Below are 7643 nucleotides of genomic sequence, written 5' to 3'. Positions count from 1 at the left end.
TTTTTTTCAGTTGATATGTCATGATTTTATTTTTTATCATGACGTTTTTTTCATTGCTTCAGCGCAGTTGTGTGCTAATGGCATGTTCTGATGTTTAATAGTTCTGTGCTTTTAACACGAGAGAGTTTGAGATTTGGGCTTTTTTTAAATTGGGTAGGTTTTATGCTGGGTTTGGGCTAACAGTGAGATACAGCAACCTGTCACCACTTGCACACTGCGGTTTTTCTTTTTTTTTCCCATATTGGGTTGCTGGCTCCTAAATGAGTCTCAAGTATCTCATGCTTCAAAGTCATGTACCATATGGAAAGATTAACTTCACTTAACATGGTTAATCTATACACAATAAAGCTACCAGAAGATAAAAGAAAGCAGAAGAAAATTTACCAGAAGAAGCTCATTAAAGACCAACTGATCAAGTTCAAGGTATGACATTAAAACCCGTTTAGAAAGCATTTAACACCTGACTGGTCTAATGGCTCAGTAACAATTTACAGTCATGGTAACAATACTATCAACCCCTTAAATGCTAGAGTTTTAGACAAACACAAAATTGTTGGATTTTGCTTGGAAATCAACGGCAACTGCGGAACAACAGACTAACAGCCAAACCAGTACTGCAAATCCTCTAAAGCCGTATGGGATGAACCCTGGATTCGAGGGGGAGTTTTGTGGTGGATTGATGTTTCATTTAGTTTCCAAACACAACTAGACCCTGCAACCCATGGTGAATGCTGCTGTTTTAAAGAGTTTGCATTCAACCGCTTTGATAAAATCCGCAAATCTTTGATGATAAAAGAACGGTCCAAAAGTAGCATTAAGAACCCGACATACAATACGACTGTGGATGGTAACTATATTTGACACCCTAAGGCCTAAGGCGGGTGTCAATGGCGTATATGCTATAAAAAAAACACCAATTCTTTCTTCATTGGGGTAATCTTGCAGAAAAGAGTTTTTTTTTAGGACCAAATGCTGGTGAACAGTCTCGGTCATCCAGGTTTTAGTACGAAGTTCTATGGTACATACTAGGATGGTTAGTATGAAGTTGTCTAATAGTTGTTGTCTAAGTAGTTGAAGGTGTCTAATTTGAGTGGTTAAAAACACGCTGCTTTGTTTACGAGCAACCTTTACGACTGTCACCCAAATTATATTGCATTTGAAGGATCTAGATGCAAGAGACTATTGTCTCATTAGTTTTTCACCTCTTTTTGGAAGAGACTGTGTGTTGAAATTATATTATTCATTTGAAACTGAGATCAGAATGGAATCAAATAGGAATTCCTGAAAGAATATCGTATAGCTTTTACTTTATGCAAAATTTTACAATAACTGTCATCATTATAAACGCTACAATCAAATTACTCACAGAACTTTTTGAACCACACTTAAGACAGTCCGTATATGTTCATCATTTCATGTATCTAGTAACTTTAGCAGACTTACGTACAGCAGTCACAAATATTACGAGTCCACAGAAGTAAAGTCTAACCATGACATATTGACATTCAACAGCAGCAGCCCCGTTTTCACAGGGCAGACAAACTTTTGATGTTTCTTTCTGTGGCAAAGCATAAGCCCACCACAGATTGTAAAGATAAGAGAGAACGTCTTAAATTTCATTTAGTAATACCTGACTTGTTTGCACAAAGGCTAGCATACTCTTCATAGTGATCTCAGTGTTAAGGTAAAAGTCTTACATAATCTCAAGACTAACAAGAGTGCATGGTGTACAACAGGAAAATGGAGGCTCTATCCCACGCTACTTGAGTCTGAGTGACGGTCTCAGATAGAATCAAACAAAAAAAGTTCAAAAAGGCTAAAATAACCCATAAAACCATGCAATAACTCTTTCATATATGTGTTTTCTAATGTATTATCAAAATAAACCATGTTTTATCGATGGTTTTAGATCAGTTTTTAAAAGGTTTGAAGATCCTCATGAGGAGCAATGCATGATGGGAAATTTCGGCTCCCCCGCTGTCTCTCACGTTTTTTCGTGGTTTAGAATTGAGGAAAAGATCATTTCGATGGCATCCAAGCACAAAATAAATCTAGCTAACATAAATCAGACAAGATGTACTTTATTGATCCGACAAGTGGGGAAATATTGAGCCGCAGCGGCAGCAGCAGCATAACATATAGAAATCAAGCTAAACATGTCTATACATTTTTACATCCTATAGTTAAATCCATTTTGTTCCATAAGAGGCTATGGGTTTACCGAAATATATAAATGAAGGGGAGCTATTAAAAATAACAGCGTGAAACCAATCAGAGGAATAATGGTCTGACATTTTAGCTGCTCCTTTGTAGAAATATTTCAGGCTTTTGTTTTAGTTGTTTTTGTTTCTTACATTGTTACTGCATTTAAGATACAGGGTAAGAGATTAGTCAGAAAAACTGATTTATTGATTATACACATTTTGGAATCCTGAGCAAAAGAGGGCAATATTTAGAAACGTAGTGGGTAAAAAGTTAAATTAGTCATGGATAAATTGGAACCTTATTGTTGCAATTTACTTTTGTTTATTTTTAAAGAAACACAAGGAATTTTAACATGTTATCACGGTAGTGCTGACTGTTTGCTTTAAGGATGGTAAAAGCAGACTTTATATGTTTTATTCAGTAAGACAGATTTAGCAACCATTTTCTAAAACAGAAATGCCGGAATCCTCGGCTCCAAAAAACAACAACAAACAAAAAACAACAACAAAGAAACGAGAATTATACACAGGTAGATTTAATTTACTAATAAATATAGTAAGATGGTGTTCAAAATCTCTGGAGGTTTTTCACATTTTGTCATGTTACAAACACAACCTTCAATGCATTGTTTGGCACCAAACCCAGCTGCAGTGCTTGTTTCCAAAAAAAAAGCTAAAGCTTGGTCTCTTCTGACCATAGCACACAATTCCTGTCTAAGTCCCAGAACAGTCACGTTTTCAGTTTGTGATGGTAGCACAGATTAGGCTTTTTTTCTACCCTGACTCCCAAGCAGCTGGTTGATATATACTATGATGATGATTTTAGAGATTTTGTATCCCTAAAATGTTGCACTTTGCTAACAGCGGATTACTAATAAAAAAAAACAACAGTTTATTATTATGGGATTTAGTTTTATCTAAAGGTTGTAAAGTGGTGGTGTTGGTTGCTTTTATTCTTTAGGGATGCTATATTCACTAGATACAGGGAAACTGGTCAGAGTAAAAAAAAAGGGTCTTTGATTGAGCTAAATGCAGCGCAATCCTTGAAGAAAATCTGACAAAAGACTTGAGGCTAGACCCTAAGCATACTGGTAGAGCAATGGTGGAGTGGTTTTACCTATGTTAGACTGGTCATGAAGGCCAAAACATATCCTTCCATGTTTTCTGTCTGCCCTATGTGGCTAGCGATAATGTTTAAATGGGACTCCCTCTATTTGTCTTTCAACAATGGCTTTTCTCTCTAAATGTGTCCATAAGTTCATCCCTGACCTATCCGCTGTGTTCCTTCGTCTTCATAATGTTGTCTGTTTTTATTAATGTTCTCTATCAAACCTCTGAGGCCTTGACATATGGCATTGATTGTGAAGAATTAACAGTATTTCCTCACATCCCTGTCCTATCTGATCATTTTTTAATAACATTTGAGTTTAATCTAACTGAGTTCTCCACCCCCAAAAGAGGGTTCCATTATAGTAGATCTTTATCGGACAATGCTGCATCAAACTTTAAAAAGTCTGTCCCCCTCTTAATATCGTCAGTATTGCAGAAGTACCCTGCAGATAGCAGCAATGTTGTTTCTTCCAATTCACAAATAGATGTCTTTGTAAACGGTATGACTTCGTCATTGCGTTCTGCATTAGACAATGTAGCTCCCTTGAAAAAGAAGGTGATTATTCACAGGAAGCTTGCTCCTTGGTTTAATTCAGAGCTGCGTTCCTTGAAGCACAATGTTAGGAAATTGGAGAGTAAATGGCGCTCAACACACCAAAAGGAATCCTACCTAATCTTGAGGGACAGTCTAATGTTGTATAACAAGACCAGAGTTAGAGCAGCATATTTTTCATCATTAATTGAAGAGAATAAAAATAATCCTAGATTTCTCTTCAGTACAGTTGCCAAACTTACAGAGTCATAGCTCTGTTGATCCATCCATTCCCTTAGCTCGTAGCAGTAATGATTTTATGGGATTCTTCATAAATAAAATTGATTCCATTAAAAATAAAATAATTGGCATCCTCCCAAACATGATTACCTCGTCCTCAGTAAGTGAGGCAGCATTGGAGGAATCTTTAGAACCTACGCAGTGTCTGAACTGTTTAAAAGCAGTAGAGCTTTCTGAGCTATCTAAAATTTTAGCTTCATCTAAACATTCTACCTGTATGTTAGACCCAATCCCAACCAAGTTGTTTAAGGAGGTATTCCCTCTGATCAGTGGTCCTATTTTAGACATGATTAATGTATCCTTGGTAAATGGATATGTACCACAGGCTTTTAAAGTAGCTGTTATAGGTCTGTAATTTACTAACTCATCTTGATCAAGAGATGGTTTCTTAAGTAAAGGTTTAATATCTAATCTTCTTTTCTTATCAAAAATTCTTGAGAAAGTAGTTGCTAATCAACTATGTGAACATTTACAAAGTAATGACCTATTTGAGGAGTTTCAGTCAGGCTTTAGAGCTCATCATAGCACTGAAACAGCTCTGGTGAAGGTCACCAATGATATTCTCATGGCCTCAGATAATGGACTTGTGTCTATACTTGTCCTGTTAGATCTCAGTGCTGCATTTGATACAGTTGATCACAATATTCTCCTACAAAGACTTGAGCATACTGTAGGGATTAAGGGAAAAGCATTAGGCTGGTTTAAATCTTATCTGTCGGACAGATTCCAGTTTGTTCATGTTAATAATAAATCTTCCTCAAACTCTAGGGTCACTTGTGGAGTACCACAGGGTTCAGTCCTTGGACCAATTCTATTTACTATATATATGCTTCCGATTGGCAAAATTATAAGACAGCATGGGATTAATTTCCACTGTTATGCTGATGACACTCAGCTATATTTATCCATAAATCCTGATGAATCCAATCAGTTACTTCGACTGCAGTCATGTCTTGATGACATCAAAAGCTGGATGACATTAAATTTCCTGCATTTGGGACTTCCGGTGGCCGCCCAGAAGTGATGCACGTGTAGTTCCGAGCTCTGTCTCAATAGTCCGATAATACATAAAATATCCTACGATTCAGAAACCATACTAGCTTAAACTACGTCTAAGTGTTGCTGCAAAATGTCGACTGCGAGAGGAACGAAGAATAAATCGTCTACAGACGAGACAGCAGGGAAAAAGAAAGTTGCAACCCAGGAACTGGATGACACTTCAAATGCAGCCATCTTGGTGGCGTTGCGGGAGCAAGAGGAAAGACTAACCGGGAAAGTTAAGTTGGCTGTCAGAGAAGCAGTCGAGGAAATGCTCGCTGGTGAACTCCAAGCCCTGAAAGCTATGATTGAATCCACCAACGCCGCAGTAAACAAACTCAGCGGGGATATCGCACAGCAAGCTGAGGTCGGTGTAAAGCTGCAGGGAAGGATGGACGCTACGTCGGCTAACATTAGAGCGGTGAAACACGATGTGGGGGATCTCCAGAAAGAGCTACTGAACCTCCGCGGCAAAGTTGCTGAAATGGAGGACAGGTCGCGGAGGTCTAACCTCCGACTTGTTGGGTTGCCAGAGTCAGCGGAGGGTGAAAATGCCATCCAGTTCTTACAAGATAACTTACCTGTGTGGATCCCCTCCCTGGCCGGGGAGAAGATTGAAATCCAGCGAGCGCATCGTATTTTCGCCACCCAGGACAGCAGCACCCGTCCGCGGACCCTTATCTTCCAACTGCTGCGTTACCAGGACAGGGAGAAGATTCTCAATGGAGCCAGAGCCCTCTCGTCGGCGCCCACACACCAGGTATCCAAAGATGGGCGGATGTCGACATCCAAGTTGCTGTTCTTTCCCGACTACAGCAACAATACTGCGCAGAGGAGAAAAGCCTTCGATCCGGTGAGAAAACAGCTTGCCAACAGAGGTCTTCTGCCGTTCCTGAGATATCCAGCGACTCTGAAGGTCAGGCACAACGGCTCGCTGCACTTTTTCGAAAGTGTGGCAGATGCGCAGTCTTTTATGGCCAAGCTCGACCGAAGCCCTCACTCATCAGCCGGTGAAGCCGGCACCACCCGCATCCCATTCTCAACCATACCTGACGAGGAGGGAACTTCGGCGGACACTCCCCTCGCTGTAACCTGATCCGGACAGCAGATTCCTTAAGGTTTTACGTTGCTTACTCTCCTCTTAACGGTTAGGTATTGAAGTTGGATTTACTTAAAAGAGATAATGTGTTTGACACTTTATTTTACAAGTTTATACTGGTCATTGACATTTCGGAGGATTTACAAATATTAAGTATGACCCCTTAATTTTCTATCCAAACACATTGCCTCTTGATGCTTAAGTTACGTTATAGCTCAATTTGTTCAATAGCGGATAGCTATTAAGTTAATGTTTCTGATGCCCACATGGACTCGGACAAGAGACGTGTATCACCGTTGAAGCCACAGTTAGTCAATAAGAAAACCCTTTATTTTATTTCTAACCTTTGTTTTTACCTCCATCCTAAGGGAAAATTTATTATCTCTTGCGGATGGAAGGTTTCATTTCATTCATTTGTTTCACTTTAATTGTTCTTTGTTTGCTGCCAAAGCCTCTCCATTTAAATAGAATCAGATATATTCTTTTGATCTGCATGTTCTGCATTTCAGAAGCATCATCCTGCGTACACCTATATGTGACAACCTCCAGCTGATGAGATGGTACAGACTTGTAAATGAATAACTCCCTTAATGTAATGTCGTGGAATGTACGGGGCTTGAACTCCCCAGTAAAACGTGCTAAATGCCTGGAATTTCTTAGACGTAAAGAGGTCTCTGTTGCACTGATACAAGAAACACATCTGAAAAACACTGATATTCATAGGTTTCAGAATAGATTTTATAAGTGTGTGACTCACTCTTCTGCTACAAATAGGACAAAAGGAGTAGCTATTTTATTCCGTAGGAAGTTAGGGGTGAAGGTGGAAAAATCGGGCAACGATGGCATTGGCAGGCTGACCTATGTCTGTGTAATACTTAACAATATAAAACTTTGTTTTGCATCAGTATATGGCCCAAACGCTCCGGATCCAAATTTCTTAAGCACAGTTTCTAATACTCTTTTAGATTTTCCAGGTCATCAGCTTACTGTTGGCAGGGACTTTAATCAGGTGTGTGACACAAATTTAGACAAATCTGTAACTTCAACCTCAAACCAGGATTCCTTCCGTGAGATTAACACCTTTATTTCTGAACTTAGTATTATCGACCCATGGCGCTTAAGGAACCCTTTAGTTAAAAATTATACTTTTTTTTTTCAGCCAGACATAAAACATACTCAAGAATTGATTACATCCTAATTTCTGCTTCCCTGAATCATTGTGTCAATTCCACTGATATTCTTCCTATTGTAATATCAGATCATGCACCTGTGTTATACAACTTTAAATTCCTGCCAACTCGCAGTAAAGGTGCACACAGGTGGCGTTTTAATACAACATTACTTCAGAATGCAGATTTTT

The sequence above is a fragment of the Fundulus heteroclitus genome, unplaced genomic scaffold (assembly GCF_011125445.2).
Source record: "Fundulus heteroclitus isolate FHET01 unplaced genomic scaffold, MU-UCD_Fhet_4.1 scaffold_229, whole genome shotgun sequence".
Classification (NCBI taxonomy): Eukaryota; Metazoa; Chordata; class Actinopteri; order Cyprinodontiformes; family Fundulidae; genus Fundulus; species Fundulus heteroclitus.
Note: the sequence above shows the minus strand (reverse complement) of the source record.